Here is a 24,583-nt window from a genome sequence, read left to right as displayed (position 1 = left end):
GCAAATATCTTCGCAAACATATAGCAGCTCAATTTGGTATGTTATGGGACTGTGTGCATGGTCACCCCCCCCCCCCCCCCCCCCCCCCCCCCCCCGGACTCGGGCGAGCAGCACTCTTAAATTAACCATTAATTCTCAGACAAAAAATCTTTATTTATATCCCTCAGTTGCCACAAAGTCTGAGTTCTGTTGTCCAAAGTTAATGGAGTGTACTATGTTGTAATTTTTGAATTTTTCATTCTCTCTGCTGCTTGACTTAAAGATAAATGTCCATTACGCATCCATGGATCAAAAATAAAGGAGGGGGGAAGGGAATGAACAAGAAGGGCCCTTACAGGTACAGCAAGTGTTGTGTTTTGATTTGTTGGATGACAATGACCTGCAAGGCAAGTTAAACTTTGTTAACATTCTGTGGATTTTGAGGTGCTTCGGTAAACCTGTAATTAAACCCCTGCATTAGAAGCACTGCATGGGGTTTATCACCATTTAAAAAAAAAAAATCCCCTTTTCTTCTGGAGACACTTTGCCTCTGTTTTCTCACCAAACTGCTTTTGGAATTGCTAGTGCAATTGTTTACGTGTTCAGTGCATTGCCAATTACATGCCACAGTGCTAAAAGTATGATTCAAAATATGTCTTGTTTTAAGAATCCAAGAAAAATCAGGTATGATAGACCTTTCAGCTCATGGAACTTTGTGCTTTTTGCAGACCCTCTAATTTACACTCCATCATAGATCAAAAAAAAAGTTATAACTATTGGCTTAGGAATTCCAGTTTTTTTTTTTTGTTTTAAATTGTGAAGTTGAGAAACTAATCTTCGCTCTGGTTGTCCAAACTGTATTTTTATTTAGCCATTTTTCATTAAAATAAATTTAAAACCATACAACTTTCTCTTGGCCACTGGACTCTCATGTTAACTTAAGTTTCACAGGTGTCAGCAGTTTTCAAATATTTCACCATTCTTGCTGTATCAGCCGAGTTAACTGGAAGGTAAGGCAGATATTCAACATGAACTAACAGGGCAGACTAATAGTTCACTGGAAATTCAGGATGTCTCTGGCATCGTACACGGTCAAAGAGGGCTTATTTTTCTACAGGGCATTATACAGTAGACCTACTGTTGATTCAGCAGCGGACCAAGCTAGTCCTTCATTTGAAATTTCCATGTGGGGCCCTTCCGCTAATGTGTTGCGTTTCTTATCTGTTAGCGTAGTAATGAATATTTGCCTAAATTGGAGCAGGATGAGGAAAGATGGTGTAATTTTATATGTTACCACAGTCCATGTAGAGAATGGTTTATTCACTTTTAAGCTAAGTTTTTAGTTGGTTGGATCATTTTGAGTTGATTTCTGCCATGTAATTTTTCAATAGGAGTTTTTTTTTTTATAAATTTAGTGTACCCAATCATTTTTCCAATTACGGGGCAATTTAGAGTGGCCAATCCACCTAGCCTGCATATTTTTGGGTTGTGGGGGCGAAACCCACGCAGACACGGGGAGAATGTGCAAACTCCACACAGACAGTGACCCAGAGCCGGGATCGAACCTGGGACCTCAGCGCCGTGAGGCCGCAGTGCTAACCCACTGCGCCACCGTGCTGCCCTTCAATAGGAGTTCTGATTGAAGGGACATAAGTTTTTAAAGCTGGAAAAGTAATGAAGTTTTATTACTTTTGTGAAGCGCAACCCTTAGGGTCTCATGGACTTCCATGTCACTTGTCAATTCTGACTTCACTGCTGCAAGGTTTTACAAATGTTTTTCTGATAGCCTTCATTGGTCTACATTTTATTCTTTGCGTAAGATGTGGACGGTGCCAGCAAGGCCAACATTTGTTGCTCATCCCTAATTGTCCTTGCACGGAGTAGCTTGCTGGGCCATTGGGGAGGGTTGTTAATAGTCCACCACATTGCTGTGGTTCTGGAGTCCCATCGAGGCCAGACTGGGCAAGGATGGCAAATTTCAGATCCTAAAGGACAATTGATGGTCGCTGATCGTGAGACTAAATTTCAATTTGGGGTTTCATTATTTGAAATTAAATTCCACCAGATGCTGTGGTGGGATTTAAATTCATTTCCCAGTTAATTAGCCTGGGACTCTGAATTACCACTGCACTTTTCTCCCCCTTTGTAATTTAATCTTAAATTTAAGCATGTGCTCAATTGTAGTTTTATTTTGTGGCAAATGAACAAACCTTTGTCATGCACTATTACTCAGAATAATACAGTGCAGAAGAGGCCCTTTGGCCCATCAAGTCTGCACAGATGCATGAAAAACAGATGACCTGTTTACCTAATCCATTTTGCTAGCACTTGGCCCCATAGCCTTAAATGTTATGAAGTGCCAAGTCATCCAGGCACTTTTTAAACGATATGAGGCAACCTGCCTCTACCATCACCCTCAGGAAGCGCACCCCAGACCGTCGCCACCCTCCTGAGTAAAACATTTTCCCTCAAATCCCCCCCCTAACTTCCTGCTCCTAGGGCAGCACGGTGGCGCAGTGGGTTAGCCCTGTGGGCTCACGGCGCCGAGGTCCCAGGTTCGATCCTGGCTCTGGGTCACTGTTTGTGTGGAGTTTGCACATTCTCTGTGTTTGCATGGGTTTTGCCCCCACAACCCAAAGATGTGCAAGGTAGGTGGATTGGCCACGCTAAATTGCCCTTAATTGGAAAAAATGAATTGGGTACTCTAAATTTATTTTTAAAAAACAACTTCCTGCTCCTGACCTTCAACCAAGGGGAACAGCTGCTCCCCATCCACCCTATCCTCATAATCTTGTACACTCGATCACGTTGCCCATCAGTCTTCTCTGCTCCAGTAAAAACAACCCAAGCCTATCCAACCTCTCTTCATATCTTAGATGTTCCATCCCAGGCAACACCATGGTGAAGCGCCTCTGCACCCCCTCCAGTGATGTCACATCCTTCCTATGGTATGGCAACTGCTCGGCCCAGGACCGCAAGGAACTTCAGAGAGTCGTGAATACCGCCCAGTCCATCACACGAACCTGCCTCCCATCCATCGATTCCATCTACACCTCCCGCTGCCGGGGGAAAGCAGGCAGCATAATCAAGGATCCCTCCCACCCGGCTTACTCACTTTTCCAACTTCTTCCATCGGGCAGGAGATTCAGAAGTCTGAGAACACGGACGAACAGACTCAAAAACAGCTTCTTCCCCACTGTCACCAGACTCCTAAACGACCCTTTTATGGACTGTCCTCATTAATACTACACCCTGTCTGCTTCATCCGATGCCAATGCTTATGTAGTTACATTGTATATATTGTGTAGCCCTATTATGTATTCTCATGTACTTTCTTGAATTCTGTTCAATTCCCTTTCTTCCAATGTACTGAATGATCTGTTGAGCTGCTTGCAGAAAAATACTTTTCACTGTACCTCGGTACACGTGACAATAAACAAATCCAATCCAATCCAATATAATGTGGCAACCAGAGTTGCACACATTACTCCAGCTGTGGCCTCACCAAAGTTCTATACACCTTCAACATGAGCTCCTTGCTTTTTTAATCTACGCCTTGATTGATAAAGGCGTCTCATAAACCTTTTCCACCACCCTATTAACTTGCCCGTCTACCTTCAGAGATCTATGGACAAACACACCACGGTTCCTTTGTTCCTGAACTTGCCAGGTTCATGCCATTCATTGAATATTTTCTTGTTGCATCACTTCTTACAAACTGAATCACCTCCACTTTTCAGGGTTAAATTGCATCAGCCACTTTTCTGCCCATTTGACTATCCGATCTGTATCTTCCTGTAACTCAAAGACACTCCACCTCGCTATTAATGACCCGGCCAGTCTTTGTGTCGTTCGCAAGGGACACTGGCTTCCAGTCACTAAAGCAGCCCTATGTCATCACTCTCGGTCTCCTACAGCTCTGTCAATTTTGAATTCATCTCATTAAGTTACCTTGTATCCCATGTGCATTTGCCTTTGTTATTGCTAAGCCAATTTTGAATCCACCTCATCACGTTACCCTGTGTCCCATGTGCATTTGCGTTTGTTATAAGTCTTCCATGTGGGACCTTGTCAAATGTTTTGCTGAAATCCATGTAAACTAGATCAACTACCCTACCCTCATCTACACACCTGGTCACATGCTCAAAAACTTCTATCAGATTTGTTAGGCATGACCTTCCTCTGACAAAGCCATGCTGACTATCCCTGATCAAACCATGCCTTTCCAAGTGGATATAGATTCTCTCCGTCAGAATTTTCTCCAATAGTTTCCCTACCACTATCGTGAGACTCTCGTCTGTAGTTCCCTGGCTTGAGACGGCACGGTAGCACAATGGTCAGCATTGTTGCTTCACTGCGCCAGGGACCCGGGTTTGATTCCCGGCTTGGATCACCGTGCGGAGTCTGCATGTTCTACTCGTGTTCTCGTGTCTGTGTGGGTTTCCTCCAGGTACTCTGGTTTCATCCCACAAGTCCTGAAAGATATGCTTGTTAGGTGAATTCTCCCTCTGTGTACCCGAACAGGTGCCGTTGTGTGGCGACTAGAACATTTTCATAGTAACTTCATTGCAGTGTTAATGTAAGGCTACTTGTGACACTGATGAATATTCTGCAACCTTTCATAAATAGTGGGACCACATTAGCTGTTCTCCAGTCCTCTGGAACCTCGCCCGAGGCTGGAGAAGAATAAAAAATAAAAAATGTTGGGTCAGAGCCCCTGCAATCTCCTCCCCTCACTTCCCACAGCATCCTTGGACACAATTCACCTGGACCTGGAGATTTGTCCATTTTTAAACCTGCCAACAGCTCCTTGTCACTCCTTCTGACAATTTGCTGGAGAACATCACTGTCTCTCTCCCCCAGTTCTACAACTACTACCTCATTCTCTTGGGTGAAGACCGATATGATGTATTTGTTCAACACCCTACCAATTTCCTCTGGCTCCACCACAAATTTCCTTGATGGGCCCTAATCCTTTCCTGGTTATCCTCTTCCCATTGATGTACTTGTAGAATATTTTAGGTTTCCCCTACTTTTACCAGCCAGAGCTTTCTGATATCCCCTCTTTGCTTTCCTTTTTAAAAAAATTTACAATACCCAATTATTTTTTCCAATTAAGGGGCAATTTAGCATGGCCAATCCACCTACCCTGCACATCTTTTGGGTTGTGGGGGTGAGACCCAAGCAGACATGGTGAAAATGTGAAAACTTCCCATGGAGAGTGACCCGGGGCCGGGATCGAACCCCAGTCCTCAGTGCCATAGGCAGCAATGCTAACCACTGTGCCACAGTGCTGTCCAGGACAAGTGGTAGTTGTAGGGGATTGATAGCATCCTTTATAAGCAGGATTGAGAGTCCAGCATGGTATGTTGCCTGCCTGATGCCAGGGTGAGGGACATCTCTGACTGGCTTGAAAGAATATTGGAGGGGGAGGATCCAGTTGTTGTGGTCCATGTTGGGACAAACAACATAGGCAAGACTAGGAAAGAGGACCTATTGGGGTATTATCGGGCACGAGGGACTAAATTAAAGAATGAGCCCTCAAGAGTAGTCGCACACAGGGCAGCTCCTGCTTGAAGACGTGGAAATTAGCTCTTTTTACCCTCAATACCCACAAACAAGTGTAACTTCGGAAAGTGGAGCTGAAGGTCAGAGGAGAAGTTACCCCCCTGGGAGTGACACGTTGGCTGGCTACCAAACTCGGCAGAAAAAATTGAAAGACGAGGAAAAGGAGTTGGAAGAGACCTGTGGCGCATTGAAAAGATGGCAGAGTGGAAAGGATCAGTGCAAGTTGGAAGGCCGTAGATGGAACTGTTGATGGCCTTCATCAGGGAAAAGTTCCGTCAGCAAGGAGATGCAGGAGGATAGATTAAAGGCCATTGAAGGGGCTGTGGCACCCTTGAAGGGCTCGATGGAAAGGGTTGAAAAATGCCTGGAGGCTCAGGGGTCACAAATCCGAGTGATTGAAAGGGTGATCTCTGAACACCGCAGTAGAGTGGTGGCACTGGAGGCGGAGGTGGGGCTCTTAGGTGACTGTTGCAAGTAATTGAGAGCAAAGGTGGAGGAGCAGGAAAACCGGTCGAAGGCAGCATTTGCGAATAGTTTGCCTGCCTGCCTGAAGAGTGGAAGGTACGAGTTCCACGAGGTACGTCTCTGTTGTGGAGGGGTTGCTGGATAAGGCCCCGAAGGTGGACAGAGTGCACAGGTCTCTGAGGCGAAAGCCAAGAGCAGGGGAGCCACTATGAGCGGTGATCGTGAGACTCCACAGGTTTGTGGAGAAAGCAAAGATCTTGCAGTGGGCCAGGGAGAAACAGAAATGCAAATGGGAGGGGAAGCAATATCAGGACATTGGAGCTGAGCTGGCAAAACGGTGTATGGGGTTCAACCAAGGTTGTGCTGTATCGACAGCGGATCAGTTTAGGGTGCTCTACCCGGTGAAATTATGGGTGACCTATGAAGGTCGGGAATACTATTTTGAGACCCCAGAAGCAGCCAATGACTTTATCAAGGAGCATAAACTGGGGGAGAACTGAATTGAACAATTTTGGGAGACTGAGGTGCTGGTAATCTGGAATAATGAAAGATACGGGTTGGGAGGGTATTTATTTTTTCTCTGTTGGGTCGACAATGGGTTGCAGGGGTGAAACGTTTGTAAGGGGACCGCTGTCTCCCCCACCCCATATCTAATCTAAGGTGAATATGCAGCCAGTGGGCGCGCATAGTCTGAAATTACCATCTCCGCGTACTCTGCCCCCTTCACTCCTATCAGCACTTCCCAGCTCACCACAAAAAAGTCCATTCTTCAATATGGGGAGGCGATGGCATAGTGGTATTGTTACTGGACTAGTAATCCAGAGACCCAGGATAATGATCTGGGGACCCGGGTTCCTTTAGGTCAAGTATGTTGACCTAAGGAAATCTGCCATCCGTACCAAGTCTGGCCTACATGTGAAAGAACAAAGAAAAGTACAGCACAGTAACAGGCCCTTCGGCCCTCCAAGCCTGTGCCGACCATGCTGCCTGTCTAAACTAAAATCTTCTACACTTCCTGGGTCCTTATCCCTCTCTCCCATCCTATTCATGTATTAGTCAAGATGCCCCTTAAATGTCACTATCGTCCCTGCTTCCACCACCACCTCCGGCAGCGAGTTCTGGCAGGGAGTGAAGCAGACTGTCATTGGAGGAGGACTTTCCTACTGAAATCTTCAAACTCACTGACCCGTCTTACCAGCATTTTCAACAGTCGGTCCAAGAGCCACATAGAGGGGTTTCATGCAGGCTGTGGGTTGGACATACCTGCTTTTTGTTACTCATTTTTGGGTCTTGATGTTGAGTATGGATGCATTATTTAACAGTGGAGGACAACAAATGTTTGTTCTGATCCAAGTAATCTGACTTGAGGTGCACCACTGATAAACTGCCACAATCTTGGGACCTTGACCTGTTTGGTGAACAACTTTGTTGTCATTTGAAGATAGATGCAATTCACATCAGCTGGGCAACTGAGACTCACAGTACATCTCAATCAATGAGATCCAAGGATTAGGAAATAAACAGAAGTATGAGGCTACATTTGTCAAACTGGATGAAAAATTTGAAAGAAAGGATGAACTGAAAATGAACGACAGGAATTGACATTTATCATCCAACAATTTACTACATATTGGAATGAGATTATATAGGTTAAGTTGATCTCTTTCTGAGCTGGAGCGGTTGATTGACTTTGTTCAAAACATGGTATTTCTTAAAGCAGGTACCAATACTCGTGCTGTTAAGTTCTGTCTCTAATTTGTTGTGGTGCGTATAATGGACAATTAATGTGCAAATCCACTAAGTTCTTAAAATAACAGGAAGGCGAGGGATGTGATGTAATTTACAGGAGCAGCACAAAAAAGCCAATTTTCACATTGTATAATGGCGTATCCTGTTGTTTTTCCAGAAAGTTCTGTCCCATTGGAATTAACTTGAGTAATGGATAGAAAATTCCAGCTTTAGTTGTGTTTTGGGAAATTGACACTTGGTGTGTGCTGCTGTCAGCAATCCATTTGTAGCGGAGGGTAGCATTGTTATATTAACTTGTCTGGCCCAAATGAGGGATCTGAGTAATTTTTTTTATACCTAAATTGACCAATCTCAAGAAACCTGTCAGCTTTGTTCACACCAATAGAGTTTGTGATCATGGAAGGAATTAATCAACTTTTATCCTGTCCTTGCGCAACATCTCTGCTTTCAAATGGTTTTCAGCAAGCCATCAGTGGCTGTGAACAAGGGTTCAAGGTTTGGATTTTGTTTTCCATCTCACTTGAAGTACAGCTGTTTGGTAATGCAATGATGTAGCTGACTGGTAGGTTTGAGGTTTCTCCTGAACTCCTTTGTGAGCCTTTGCAACACTCACTTTGTGGGCTTCCTTCTGGTCTGGTCAGGGTCACCTCACACACAAGAGTCGTCTGCTTTCCACCCGTCTGCTTTCCACCCGTCTGCTTTCCACCCGTCTGCTTTCCACCCGTCTGCTTTCCACCCGTCTGCTTTCCACCCGTCTGCTTTCCACCCGTCTGCTTTCCACCCGTCTGCTTTCCACCCGTCTGCTTTCCACCCGTCTGCTTTCCACCCGTCTGCTTTCCACCCGTCTGCTTTCCACCCGTCTGCTTTCCACCCGTCTGCTTTCCACCCGTCTGCTTTCCACCCGTCTGCTTTCCACCCGTCTGCTTTCCACCCGTCTGCTTTCCACCCGTCTGCTTTCCACCCGTCTGCTTTCCACCCGTCTGCTTTCCACCCGTCTGCCTCTGGTGTCTCTGAGACGCCTACTTTATCCCCCCCTCCACTCGCTTTTCCAGAAACTTCTGGAAAAATAGCACGAATCTGAATCTAAACCGATTGGAACCATGGAGTTGAAATTTTTCCAACAGCTCCTTAAAGCTGACGAGCCTTCTCTCCATGTACAAGTCGCCAAATCTCTCCAAACCCATCTCCTCCCATGACCTAAACTTCAAGTTTAAACCCGCCGGCAAAAAGAGGTGATTGCAGATCTAAACCAACAAAGACATGGAGCTAAGTTTAAAATGCTGTCTGAACTGCTTCCAAATTATCTATGTGGACACCACTTCTGGATTCGAGGAAAATCTTGCCGGAGAGTTTCGAGGAAAATCTTGCCGGAGAGATTCGAGGAAAATCTTGCCGGAGAGAACAGAGAACAGCAACGAGGCTGGAACCCTTATAAGAACACACCTCCATAAGGAACGCAGAACACTAAAACACCCTAGTACCATCTCAATATTGGCTGCCCAATAATAAATTGGGTAAAGCATGGCGCAGTGGTTAGCACTGCTGCATCACGGTGCCAAGGACCCGGGTTCGATCCCGACTCCGGGTCACTGACTGTGTGGAGTTTGCACGTTCTCTCCATGTCTGAGTGGGGTCTTGCCCATAACTCAAAGGTGTGCAGCGTTAAATGAAATGAAATGAAAATCGTTTATTGTCACGAGCAGGCTTTAATGAAGTTACTGTGAAAAGCCCCTAGTCGCCACATTCCGGCACCTGTCCGGGGAGGCTGGTACGGGAATCGAACCGTGCTGCTGGCCTGCTTGGTCTGCTGTAAAAGCCAGCGATTTAGCTGAGTGAGCTAAACCAGTGGATTGGCCATGCTAAATTGGCCTCGATTGGAGGAATAAAAATAAATAAATTGGATGAAGCTAAGCCTCCTGACTGTCTATCTTTCTGGAGGAACGCCCTGCGGGTCCTTGGGGTCTTCACATAAATGAAAGAGTACACTAATTTGTTAATTCTGCCAAAAGAGGACTTGGGGAGAAAAGTGCGAAGGCACAAAAAAAAAATCAAATCTCAAGAGCACAGCGATACTGCATGAAGTGTTTTCGAGAGGAAGTGCATGGGAGGATTCTGGGAAGGGAAGAGGGGCTCGATGGTAACAATGGGACAGGGTGGGCTAAGCCTGGATATGGGGGGGGGGGGAGGGGGTGGAGATGGAGATGAGAGACCCTGGTCACGACAGTTACATGGAATGTGAGGGATCTGTTGGAGAGCGGTTTTCAGTGTCATCTGATGGGGTAGTGCTCGTGAATTTGGAACCAGGGCCCCATGAAGTCTTTTTCCGGGGTCGGACCAACTCGGGTGGCAGGCTGGTGTGGGGGCCGATGTTAGCCTTTGTCTCACTGCCCGGAGGTGGGTCCTGTTGAGGTGGAGGTCAGCTTCTCCATCCTGTGACACGGCTTGGCGGATATCCCCACTCCACCCCATCAAACAGCTTTTCTGCATCAAAGAAAACCTCATCTCTGTTCGGGTACTGAAGAGGACAACGTTTAATAGCCGACATATATTGGCTGACAATTGCCGACCCTTGACAGAACCTGTCTGGTCTTCTGAGATCACATCTGGAGGCAGGACTCCAACCGCAGTGCCAGAAATTTTGTTTAACTTGGCATCTGTGTTCAGAAGTGAAATAAGTCCAGACTTTAAAAAAAAAAAATCATTTTATGAGATGTGGCCGTCGCTGGTTAGGCCAGCATTTATTGCCCATCCCTAGTTGCCCTTCAGATGGTGGTGGTGAGTAGCCTTTTTGAACCACTACAGTCTCTAAGGTGTAGCTACACCCACTGTGCTTTTGAAAGGGAGTTCCAGGTTGGGGGTGGGATTCAGCAATGGTGATGCCATTGAATGTCAAGGACCGATGGTTCAATCCTCTCTTGTAGGAGATGGTTATTGCCTGGCACTTGTGTGGTGCGAATGTAACTTGCATCTTGTCAGCCCAAGCCTGATATTGTCCAGGTCTTGCTCATTTGCACATGGACCGCTTCATTGTCTGAGGAGTTGCGAATGGTGCTGAACATTGTGCAGTCATCTGCGAACATCCCCACTTCTGACCTTATGATGGAAGGAAGATCGTTGAAGCAACAGAAGATGGTTGGGCCAAGGGCACCAGTCTGAGGAGCTCCTGCAGAGATGTCCTGGAGCTGAGATGTTAGACCCACATTTCGTAGGGTTCATGTCCCCAAGGGTCAGGGTCTGGGAAATAGAGGCCTGTGCAAGTGTTACTGGCAATGAACCTCTGGATAGGGAGTCATTAAACCTGTCTAAAATTAGAGGGATCAATTGTTCCACGAACTTCTTAGATAACTCAATGGGGAAGTTATCAGGGCCAGGAGCTGCATCAATGAATTAAAATGAAATTAAAATTGCTTATTGTCACAAGTAGGCTTAGAATGAAGTTACTGTGAAAAGCCCCTAGCTGCCACATTGCGGTGGCTGTTCAGGGAGGCTGGTACGGGAATTGAACCGTGCTGCTGGCCTGCCTTGGTCTGCTTTAAAAGACAGCGATTTAGCCCAGTGTGCTAAACCAGCCTGGCATCAACCCAATACATTTCTGAATGGGCCCAACGGGGATTCTAACTCTTCCCACCTCTCCCTATCCTCCACTGGGATGGATAACCCATTAAAAAAATCAGTCATAAAATGAACTCTAAGCTGTGGGTCTCTGATCTATAGAGATCCCAATAAAAAGCTTCAAAAGCCACATTGGCTCTAAGTGGGGTGGAAACTAGACTGCCACTCGAGTCCCTTATCAGCACAATCTCCCAGAAAGGTGCCTGCAGCCTCAGCTGATGAGCTAAAAGGTGACTGGCCTTCTCCCAATGTTCATAATAAACACCCCTCGACTGTCGCAGCTGGCACACTGCCTTACCTGTCAGTCATTCAAATCCTCGCAGTCCTTTCCATGCACGTTTTTTGGGAAATTATCTTTCCCCCTTAGGGTTTCCTACAACGTTATAGGCACGATAAATTCACTTTCATTAGATTTAACATATTCCCCCGTGGCGGTGGACACGAGTTTGCAAAATCCTTTGTCCACTAACAATGTCGTATCAAATTTCCATGGTGGATGTTTGAGCCAGCAACTTGTTAATAAAACCTGCATCGTCCCAGTTTGGAACATAGACATTAACCAGGTGCCTGCCAGAGACTCACAAACAATAACATGCCTATCGTTGGGATCCGCCAAGATCTTGGCTGCAGAATATTGAACCCTTTCATTGATTAAAATTGTTGCACCCCGGGCCCAACCATCAAAGCCTGAATTAAAAACCTGTCCCACTCATCCGCAAATGAATCTCCTGCAGAAACACCACATAAGCAATCAAACTTAAGGTGAGCAAATATCCTCTACCTTTTCACTGGGCTATTCAACCCCAACATTCCAGGTGCCCCTCGCCCTCCACAATTCGAAGTCCGCTTTTTCCACTAAAAGGGATTATCCAACAGATCCACAAAGTACAGCAACCAGGCCAATCCAAGATAGCTGCCAAACCCACAAGCAAGACTAAGCCAAGAAAAATGTCAGCATTCATGTTGAAAGGGCTAGAATACAAGACCAGAGATATACTTCTGAGGCTCGATAAGGCCTGGCCAGATCCCATTTGGAGTATTGCGAGCAGTTACACTATGCTCTCTTGTCCATCACCTCTGGAATTCAGCTTTTGGCAACCTTGGTTAAATGATGCACTAATGAGGTCTGGAACAGAGTGGTCCTGACTGTCAAACTTTGTATCAGTGAATGGAGTTTTGATGAATGAGTGCCACTTAATGACACTCTTGACCACACCTTGCATCACTTTGAGAGTTGCCTGATTTGAGAGTTTTTAGCCAGATTTGAATTATCCTGCTTGTGGACTGTATTTGGGGAGTATGACCATTATTGTGTAATGCTAATTTTGTAGCTGCACTGAAACAGCTTGGCTGGAGACATGGCTAGTTCTGGAGCACAAGTCTTAAGGACTGCTGTTGGGATGTTTAGGGACCAGTAGTCTTTATATCCAGTGGCTCAGCTGTTTTTTGATATCACGTGAAGTGAATGAAATCGGTTGAAGACTGGCATTTGTGATGATGGGAACTTGGGGAGAAGGCTGAGATGGATTATCCATTCAGCAATTCGGTTGATGATCATTGCTTCAGCCTTGCCTTTTGCATTGACATGCTGGGATTCCCCTGAATTGCGGATGAGATATTTTTGGAACCACCTCCTCTTATTCACTGTCATTATGCTGTTATTATGCATGCCATTAATGACTGGATGTGACAGGTCTGCAGAGTTTTGATCAGATCCTTTGGTTGTGCGAGTGCTTTGCTTTGGCTATAGTATGCCTCGTCTGCATGTAATGTAACTTCACCGGATTGGCATCTCCGATAATCAATGAAACCAGATTTGACTCTGGTTCGATTGTAATGGTAGAGTGAAGAATATGCATGGCCATGGGATTAGATTGTGGTGGAATAGACACCCATAGTGTCTCACAGACATACAGTTTTTGAGCTGCTAGCTGTATTTGAAGGAAAATGTAGACAATAGCAGGAGCTAATGGATTGAGAGGGAGTCTTGTTAGGTGTAGTGAAGCTTAAGTGGGAGGAAGAGCTGGGGAGGGAGTTGGAAGCTGGGTTGTGGGAGGAGGCTCTGAGGAAGATGAACGCGTCCTATTCATCTACAAGGTTGTTCACAGGGCACATATGGCCAGGATGAGCAGGTTTTTTCCGAAGGGGTGGAGGATAGGTGTGGGCGGTGCGTGGAAGTGCTCGCGAATCATGTCCACATGTTTTGGGCCTGTCCGAAGCTGAAGGGATTCTGGCGGGTGTTTTTCCACATTATGTCGGAGTTGTACTGGATACTACTAAGGCTGCCAGCCCTGATAACATCCCAACAATAGTACTGAAGACTTGTGCTCCAGAACTAGCTGTGCTACACTGCTGTCATCTACTCAAAAGTGTAGAAAACTGCCAAGGTGTGTCCTGTCCATGGATTTGTCCTACTTGGCAATCGGGTGAATTACTACCCAACAATTGCGCCTCCTTCATTGGCAAAGTGATACAAGATATCATCAACCGTGCAATCACTAGACACTTAGCGATCATTAAACTGCTCACTGATAAGTTTGGGTTCCGTCAGGAGCACTTGGGCTCCTGACCTCATTATAGCCTGGGTCCAAATGTGGACAAAGGAGCTGAATTCAAGAGTTGTCCATGTTAAATCTAAGATGGATACATTTTTGTTTGGCAAAGGTGTGGGCCAAAGCCAGGTTTTATGGAGTTAGACCATAATTTCATTGAATGGTGAAATGGGCTCGTGGAACTGAATGGTCTACACCTGGAATCCAACTATCTCCCCACGACATTCAATGGCATTAGCATTGCTGAATTCCCTCATTTTCAACATCCTGGGGGTTACCATTGACCAGAAACTGGACTAGTCATGTACATAGAAAATATGTATATGCTGTCACTGCAAGAGCATGTCAGAGCTGCGATCTCTGGGGCAATTAACACACCACCTCACTCCCCGAAGCCATCACCAAGGTAACTTACTTGGACCAACACGGCTCCAACACCACTCAAGAAACTCAATACTCTCTGGGGCAAAGCGTCTGCTTGATTGGCACCTATCCACAAACTTGAAACCGTTATTCTCTCCACCTCCGATGCACAGTGGCAACAGTGCACTTGCAATATGCACTGCTGTAACGCACTATATGCCTTCGACAACTTGTGACCTTTACTGCCGAGAAGGGCATGGGCAGGAGATGCATGGGAATATCATTAAATTGCCCATTAGCCATACACCATCCTAACTTGGAACTGTATGCTGGCCTTGCTAGTGATGCCCACGTTACATGAAACAATTAAAAAGTAAGTTAGGTGATATAGTAAGCAGTATAGGTGGGAGCAGGAGTTTGCAACTGATCATTGCTGGATTGCGGTCAGAACTGTGGCAGTTAGATTTCAATGTGGGGAAGTATGAGAGCATCCAGTTCAACCTAAAATGTTGGAGTATTTTCTAAATGCAAGTGGCAAATTGTGAAGCAAACATTTGGGGTGCAAATATCTTGCCAAAAACTAGATAATGAGCAGCAGGGATGTAGAGTAAAGGAGGTTAAATTAATTTAAGGTACCCTACATCCATTATTTAATTATTTTTCATTTTCCAGAATACTTGCACAACTGAATTGTGAACCTCTTATCATTCAACAGCTGCCACAGATCAACAAGGATTAAAACATATTGTCTCAACTCTTAAGTGCTGAAACATTACAAATTTCTCGGTACGTGGTAAAAGCCATGCAAGAAAAAAGACATAAAAGAGATGTGCACTGGGGAAGATTGAAAGATGAGTCGAGTCAGAGCTTGCGAAAAAGCAGCTGCTCCCGTTCTCATATCATGTGAAAGCCCCCCTGCATTTGATTTTCAATAGACATTTGTTTACAGCTGTAACATTACTAGTTAACCAAGTACTGGAAGCCAAACTCTTGTACATTGGGTGAAGTTTGCAGTTATTCAAAATGGCTAAACTGAGCTAAATACCTGCTGAGGTCAAATTTGACATTGGGATATTTGCTAATTTCCATTCTCTCTTGCTTTATGCACATTCACGTTTTGAGAGGGTCGGTGGGAGACCACTGTAGTAAGTGGATGTTTGCTAATGTCCAGGAGAAAGCAGTTCCACAACTAAAGCAGTTCCCCAAATGTTGTTGCCATATGATATTCAGGGTAGGTAGCACTCCACTCTGACAGCCACTGCTTCAGTGCAGGTTAGATATTTGTTCATTATTCTGATGCTTCTGAAACTATGGACGAATATAGAAGCATCAGACATGTATTTAAATAAAGCTGGTTTTCATGGGTCACCAGTTTGACTCCCAGTGTCCTGCACAACCTCGATTCTTGTTTTTAAGTACCTGATTTGTTTCAGTACTTTAAGTAATTAAAGCTGATAAGGAAAAGAATAATTGTCAAATTCGTCCTCACTTAGCACCATTGTTTACTGAAACAATAATATGAAGGTATTTACATATTCTCCTCCTTTTCAATCACTGTGGGTGATGGGCTAAGGTCTGATATTTTAATAGTGGTTACGTTTATCCCTTTTAGTCATGGTATTGTCTGTATTTATACTCGTTTATCCACTTGGATGTTTTGAGCACAACCTGTTATTTCATAAATCACAGGAAGCTCTAAAATAGGTTTACAAATTGCTGGCATTGCCAGCTTATTGACTGCTGCTAACACCAATGGACGATGAGGTTTACGGTTAATGGCAAAAACAAAACCTCCCTGATGTTGACAGCGATAATGGTGCAAGTAATTGCCGTTACATGGGTGTAGTAAAATAGTATTATGAACATTTGAGGGAATTAATGGTTGAATAAAATTCTTATAGAAAATGAAAGGCAAGATATAAAGATGCTGGAAATCTGAAATAACAACACCATGCTGCAAACACTCAGGTCATTCAGCATTTGCAGAGAGAGCTGGGGGAGGGGGGTTTAACAGCCCTCTTCCAAATTTTGCTTAGTTGACACAGCAACAGTGCCAGGTCAGAGAAGGTGTTCTGACTAACGTTTCCAGTGTCTGAAGCATTGAGTGGTCTCTGGCTCTATTCAGAGGATGATGAGGATGGGGTGAGCATGTTTCAAAGGTGGAAAGTTAACTATCAATAACACTCATTGATCAAAAAACATAATATTTATTTGTTCTCGGTCAAAAACTATTATTCTGCCTTTGAGCATGTCAAAGGCTGACTTGAATGAAAAATTTGTCTCCCTTAACCACTAATTTATATATATTAGTATCTGAAATAGCTAGGTTTATTACTGTGAAACATTTTGTCTTTAGTTTCCTCTAAGTCATAAGGAGTGTGGATGATGAATATTATGGGAAGTAATATATAGGAAGATGTCATATACCAACATTTCTTTCTCTTGGTGAACCAAGTCAGTTGTGATTTTGGTTAGGGTTTTCTTGGAGGTGCTGCTCAAAAAAACCCTTCATTGCTGAGTGGCATTCTTCCTTTTTATATTCCAACTGTTTCACAGGGTTGCCTCCAATGGCAAATTGCATCATAGGGAGCACCTTCTAATGTAAATGGCTTATTTGTCAGAGCATCAAGCCCCCCGTTGATAGACTTTTAACTTCTCGTAAATCAAGGTGTTTTTGTTGTACACGGGTCCTTGAGAGCAAGGGAATGAGGGTTTTTTTAAAAACTTTGGTTTCTGGAGGGACATATTTTGAGCTGATGAAGGTATGGGTAATACTGTCACTGAGTTATGGAGGAATTCAAGGGCAATATATTGAGATCACCTCAGTGTATTGCATGAGGCTGAATTGTGTTGGCTTGTGATTTTAAAAAAAATGTATTCCTTCCAATCGTCTCTTAATGCTGAAACTAAATTTGGTGTTAATAGAATCATATCAGACACTTCCTCTCGAAGTTTAATTGCTGTGCCATTTTTGTTACATGTACTGACTGTATGATCCCAAATCGCCTGTTTTGTCACTTTCTTTTGAAGTAAATATCTAACTGAACCGCAGTATTGTGTTCTACTCTGAGCACACTCATGCTCTGTATGAAGAATAATTTCCTTGATATGACTTCACTTATTCTGTTTCCTTGTTTGGATTCAACTGATGTCGGGAAGAGTCATTCCCCAGCAGCCCTGTCACTTTGCTTTGTATTTAGAATGTTTTCTTTTCTTATTTCAGTTGTCAAACCACTTAATTTTGAGCAAGGGTGGTTGTGAAGAGGAGTAAAAGTGGACAGTGCATATTCTGGTGGGTTAATTAGAGGTCCAGTTTTCATGCCACTACACTGCCAGAAAGGAGGTGGTGATTTATTTTCTCTGGCATTTGAGGTGGTTTCCTGAGATATAGCGAGTTGGTTTTCACAATGTTGCAATGTCTACTCTTGTGATTCTTGTCAACAGTATTTACTGCTAGTTTTATACATTTCCTCTACATGAGGGGGCACAGGTGATGAGCCACTCAACACTAAAGCCTGAATTTAATTAGTTGTAAATATGAGTAAATTGATACGCAGGAGTGATTGCAAGATGGTTAGTTACCCAATGAGATTTAGAAAAATGCCTTTATAATGTTCTGGAACTGGAGCATTCTTTGTTAAATGGTTGCTGGATATTTTTGTCTGCAGCTGATGCTGTTTGCATCTTTCCTGACGCATTATTTAATAGTAAATAGGTTTCAAATTCAGTTTTGGGTAAATACCGTAAAACCATCTGCATGTTCATGAAGAGTGTCCCCAACATGTATTAATTATAAATTCTCATCCTTGTTTTCAATTTCTCCATTTCCTCACCCATCCCTATCTCCTCTCCAGCCCACAACCTTTTGCATTCTGGCCTCTTGCACGCCTCTTATTATAATTGCTTCACTATTAATGGATGTGCCTTCAGCTGCACTCCTGAATTTCCTTCCCAAACCTCTCCACACCACTACCTCTCTTTCCTCCTATTTAGGCACTCCTTAAAACCTAGTCCTTTGGCCAAGTTTTTGGTTATCTACCCATATATCTGTATTTGTATCAGATTTTGCTTCATACTGTTCCTGTGAAGTGCTCTAGGATGTTTTATGTTTTAAGTTGCTGAATTATTACATGTTGCAACATAAATAAAACAAAGCAGCTAGTATATTTTTCATTTTTCTGGAAGCACTACAGACTCATTACGATGATCTCAATTAATAAATACATGAGTTCCAGATCCATTTGGCCCGGGGGGGGGGGGGGGGGGGGGGGGGGGGGGGGGGGGGGTGTTCGCAGTTATTAAAAATGTGCCAAAGTAATATGTGGAATATCTGAATAGATGGGCTAGATAGAACAAACCAAGTTTTATTCTACATGGAGCTGTTGGTATCTAAATCAGACAGAACTCAAGTTCTGTTCAGTGATCCTCAGTTGAAATTAACATGCCTTGACAGCTGAGGACATAACCAAGTAGGTTGTAATGACCTTAGTCTAGACTGCTGCCGGTCACTCCAAACCTCATATTTAAATGATAGCAAAAGTACCAGAAGGGACATGAGTAGACCATTCAGACTTTCAACCTGCTCCAAACCATTCATTATGATCTTGGCTGATCATCCAATTCTGTGTCCGGTTCTGCTCTTCTCTCTCTTCCCCCCCCTCCCCCTTCCCTCAAACCACCATCACATATCCCTAAATCCCTTTAGCCCTAAATGCTATATCGTCTCCTTGAAATGTACAATATTTTGGCCTCACTGCTTTCTGTGGTAGCTATTGCACAGGCTCACCAACTCTTGGGTGAAGACATTTCGCATCTCAGCCCTAATTGTCTACCTTGTATCTTCAGACTGTGACCTCTGGTTCTGGACTCCCTGCTATCAGGGACATTTTTCCTGTATTGACCCTGCCTAGTCCTGATAGATATTTGTTGGTTTCTGAGATTCCACTTCATTTTTATAAACTGCAGCAATATAATCCGAACTGACTCGATAATCGTCCTCATACATCAGTCCCGCCATCCCAGGAATCAGTCTGGTAAATCCTTTGATGCACCCCCCTTGATAGCAAGAACATCCTTCCTCCGATAAGGAGACCAAAACTGCAGACAATATTCCAGATGTGGTCTCACCAAGGCCCTGTATAATTGCAGCAAGACACCCCTACTCCTGTCGTCTATTCCTCTTGCTATGAAGGCCAACATACCATTGCCTTCCCTTCTTTGCTACCTGCTGCACCAGCATGCTTACTTTCGTAACAGGTGGACAAGGACCCCTAGGTGTCGTTGCACCATTCCTCTCCTCATCGTTAGCCATTCAGATAATCTGTCTTCCTGTTTTGTCCTGCCAAAGTTGATAACCTCACATTTATCCACATTGTACTAGCATGCTGCTGTGGCATTTTCCCACTCGCTGAACTGCATCCTCCTCACAGCTCGCCCTCCCACTCAATTTGTGACATCTGCAAATTTGGAGATATTACATTAAAGTACCTTATCTAAATCATTACATAGAATTTACAGTGCAAGAAGGAGAGCCATTTGGCCCATCGAGTCTGCACCGGCTCCTGGAAAGAGCAACCCTACCCAGATTAACACCTCCACCCTATCCCCATAACCCAGTAACCCCACCCAACACTAAGGGCGATTTTGGACACTATGGGCAATTTATCATGGCCAATCCGACCTACCCTGATATCATTGGACCGTGGGGAGGAAACCAGAGCACCCGGAGGAAACCCACGCACACACTGGGAGGATGTGCAGACTCCACACAGACAGTGACCCAGCCGGAATCGAACCTGGGACCCTGGAGCTGTGAAGCGATTGTGCTATCCACAATGCTACCGTGCTGCCCTATATATAGTGCGAATAGAATGAGTCCTAACATTGATCCCTGCCAAGCCTGCCAATTTGAAAAAGAGCCATTTATTCCTTTATTTGTTTCCTGCCTGCCAACCAGTTTTCTATCCATCTCAATATACTACCTGCCACCTCATGTTCTTAATTTTACACGCTAATGCTTTGATGTGGGCTTCATCAAAATCCTTCTGAAAGTCCAAATAAACCACACCCACTGGCATCCTCTTGTCAACTCTACGCTTCAAAGAATTCCAGTAGCTTGCCCAGCATGATTTCCTTTCAGAAATCCATGCTAACCATGTTCGGTCTCTCCAACTGTTTTAGAAAATCTCTGATAATGGACTCTAGCATTTTCCCCTCTATTGACGTCCGGCTGACTGGTATATAATCCCTGTTTTCTCCTTCGTATCCCTCTTTTTAAATAGTGGGGTTACATCCCTCCAATCTGTAGCAATTGTTCAGAGACTATAGCATCCTGAAGAGTGATCACCGATGCATCACACGTTACAGGGCCTTTCCTTGGAATATCCTGGAAGGAGATGGAGACCCTGGGGATTTATCGGTCTTTAATCCCATCAATTTCATCAACACCATTTCCCTAATGATACCTATTTGCCTGATTCTTTTCTCTCAACCCTGTGTACCCCAACATTTCTGGTATGTTATTTTTGTCCTCTGTGACGAAGAGAGACACCGTATGTATTCAGCCATTTGGTTAGCCATTTTTTTGTTCCCCAGTATAAATTCCCCCTGTTTTTGACTGTAAGGGACCTACATTTGTCTTGAGAAAATCTTTTCTCTTCACATAACCTATCAAAGCTTTTAGTCAATTTTTATTGTTCCTTGCAATTTACACTCGTCCTCTATTTCCCCCTTTTTATCCCTTGACCCTCTTTTGCTGAATTCTAAACTGCTCCAATCCTCGAGTCTACTGTTTTATTCTTGGCCAAGTTGTATGCCTCTTCCTTGGGTCTAATACTCTCGCTAACTTCGCTTGTAGGCCATGGTTTAGCCACTTTTCTATTTTATTTTTGGTGCCATTTTTGTGAACAGTTGTTGCTCTTTGAATGTTTGCCATTGCATATCACTGTCATCCCTTAAGTAACGTTTCCCAAATCTATCATAGCTAACTCATGCCTCTAGCTATCATAGTTCCTTTATTAAGATTCAGGACCTAGTCTCAGAATGAACTACAAGCACCTCCCATCTTATTATGGTCGCTCATCCCTAAGATTGCCTCGCACAACTAGATCACCAATTATTCTTTCTCATTGCACAATACCCAGTCTAGTTTGGCCTGTTTCTCAGTTGGTTACTCAACGTATTGGTCCAGAAAACCATCCCAGTAGACACTTCCAGAGATTCCTCCTCAGATTGTTATTAATTTGATTTGCCGTATCTATATGCAGCTAAAATCACCTATATTAGTGTTCCTTTATTGCATGCATTTCTAATTTCCTGTTCAATACCATTCTATAAAATAAATGGCAGAACCATCAGGAACATGGGAGACACAGAGATCTGGGCGTGCAGGTCCACAGACCCTTAAAAGTGGCAGCAACAGGTGGAAATGGTGGTAAAGAAAGCATATGCATGCTTGCTTCATGGCGAGGGGGTATCAAGTATAAAAGCTCAAAAAGTTATGTTACAGTTATATAGAATGTTGGTTAGGCCACATTTGGAATACTGTGTCTAATTTGGTCCCACACTGCCAGTAGACGTGAGGCTTTGGAGAGAGTACAGAAAAGGTTTACTGGGATTTGCCTGGTCTGGAGGGTTTAGCTATGAGGAGAGATTGAATAACTGGGATTGTTCTCCTTAGAGAGACTGAGTCTGAGGGGGCGACCTGATAGAAGTTTATAAAAATTATTAGGGGTATAGATAGGGTGAACGGTTGAGGCTTTTCCCCAGGCGGAATTGAAAAATACAAGAGGGCACAAGTTCAGGTGAGGAGGGAACCTTTTTTTTTACATAGAGGGTGGTGGTGGCCTGAATGACTGCCAAAGTGAGGTGGTTAAGGCGATACGTCAGCAGTCGTTAAGATTATCTCTAAGAACATGAACAGACTGGTATAGGAAGGATACAGCCGGTTGGTCTAGATAGACACGTGATCAGCGCAGACTTGGAGGGCCGAAGGGTCTGTTCCTGTGCTGTAATCTTCTGTTGTTCTATTCCCAACACCACCACAGTTGGGGGTCTATATACAACCCCCACTAACCGTTTTTGCCCCATAGTGTTTTCTCAGCTCTACCCCATACAAAATCCACATTGTCTGAGCTCATTTCTTTCCTCACTGTTGCGTAAATTTCCTCTTTTTAGCCAGCGATGCAACCTCACTGCCTTCTCTTTGTCTGTCCTTCCTAAATACTGAATATCCTGGATGTTCAGTTCCATCCCAGGTCGCCCCTGCAACCATGCCTCTGTATCCCGACTATATCATACCGACTATGTCATACCCGTTTATATCTATTTGCATGATTAATTCATCACGTTATTGCGGTAGCTCAGTGTTAAGGCACAAAGCCTTCAGGCGTGGCTTTCTAACATTCCTTGTTCCATTCCCTGCCATGACTTACCCCTTAAAATTAAACCCGCAAATATTTAAAATCAAATAATATCAATTACTCTAGGGCCCTTTCTTCCCTGGCTCTTGCTACTACAGAATGTAGTCCTTACAAACTGATAGACCAAAAAAATGTAAATCTTGTAAACCATAAGCGATAAAGTAGTCATTCTTCCCCTGACAATACTTGCCCAATCACTTGATTCCCTTGCCCTGTGTTTAGGGCCAGGGTATAGAACTCCAAAGTGTATTAGGAAGTTAACCTGACCTATAACTTTTATGTTTAATTTTGCTAGGATAGGGCAGCACGGTGGCACAGGCATTACTCCTGCTGCCTCACCGGCGCCGAGGTCCCAGTTCGATCCCGCTCTGGTCATTGTCCGTGTGGAGTTTGCACATTCTCCCCGTGTTTGCGTGGGTTTCGCCCCCACAACCCAAAGATGTGTAGGCTAGGTGGTTTGGCCATGCTAATCTTGCCCCTTAATTGGAAATAATTAATTGGATACCTCTAAATTTATAAAAATGATTTCGCTAGGATGAGCATAAAAAAGCCTTCGCTGCAGGTGTGATTCATCGGACTTCCTGGACACTTTAATCCAAACAGCTTTATTCTCAGACTGCAGTTAGTATATATAATGTATATAAACACAGCAAGAATTTTTATCAATTAAAGATAGATACCCCATAGCTACAATAATCTTATGTATAACACTTAATGAATTCCCCCTTAATTGGTCCAATTCAATAAACAAAATCCAGTAAACCAAAAAAAAAACCTTTAAGGGGCGTGGCCCACCACACTGTATTCTCATTTGAATGGGACTTGTCCTTTCCCTGAAATTCCGATCCAATTCCAAACAGATTCAAACACCTTCCGGAAAACACTTTACCATTAAAATTAACAAGGCATTACCCAATGTGTTTTTACTGGAACAACTTTTAAAATGAAAACAGAGAAAAAGGCAAAACACTTATTTCTCTTTCTGTAGCTTCCAGCAGTCAAACTGAAACTGAAACCCCCTCTCACCTCATAGCCACAGCCAGATCCACTCTCACAATGACATAACTGAAGCCATATGAATAATACCTTTCTTTAAGGGACACTCATGTGACACCTGCATCACTATTGAATCCTGATGTCACCTCAGGAGCTCTCTGTTCAGTCTCCCTCTTTTTTACTCCACGGCTCTGCTCTCTAACCGTCTCTTTTGCTTACTAAATACCTTATTTCACTTTGACATATGTAACTTTACTTCGCTATTGCTTGTGTTGCTTACTGAAGTTCAGGGGCTACTTTAAAGGGTGGACAGTAGTACAATAGTTAGCACTGGTGCCTGACAGCATCCGTGACTGGGTTCATTTCCGGCCTTGCGTCTCATGTCTCTGTGGAGTTTGTACCCCTCCTTTTCTGCGTGGGTTTCCTCCGCGTGATCCGAGTTCCTCCCACATTTATGCAAGTTAGGTGGATCAAACATGCTTATTGGTGTCCAGGGATGTGCAGGTTGGGAATACGGGATTAGGACAGGGGTGGACATGGGTAGAGTGCTCATTTGAAGGGTCCATGCAGACTCGATGGGTCAAATGTCCTCCTCCTGTGCTGTAGGATTCGTGATAGTTTATAAATTATCCATTTTTCTACTTAATGCTATTTAAACACTTCCTAATAGCAGCATCTCACCAACCAATGAATTTTCTGTTTTCCTGTGCTGTGCTGTCACTCCTGGATTGTTTTTCAAACTCAGCCCCCTGTCCCAGTAGAGGTGTCCCTTGCAGGTCCAACTGTCTCCACTGATCTGTTGTGCTTCACCAAGGATTTATACCCTTCATAAGGAATTGAATTTTTTTTTAAAAAGGGAAGGCAAAAATAATAGCTTTT

The 24,583-nt window shown here is 44.0% G+C and overlaps 1 protein-coding gene across 1 annotated transcript in view; it reads left to right on the top strand.

Moving 5' to 3' along the window:
• LOC119958402 (protein FAM117B-like) overlaps positions 1-24,583 on the top strand; it is a 238,812-nt gene that overhangs the window by 23,338 nt on the left and 190,891 nt on the right.

This window comes from Scyliorhinus canicula, chromosome 2 (assembly GCF_902713615.1).
Source record: "Scyliorhinus canicula chromosome 2, sScyCan1.1, whole genome shotgun sequence".
Lineage (NCBI taxonomy): Eukaryota > Metazoa > Chordata > Chondrichthyes > Carcharhiniformes > Scyliorhinidae > Scyliorhinus > Scyliorhinus canicula.
Note: the sequence above shows the minus strand (reverse complement) of the source record. Positions and strands in the feature narration are given on the sequence as shown.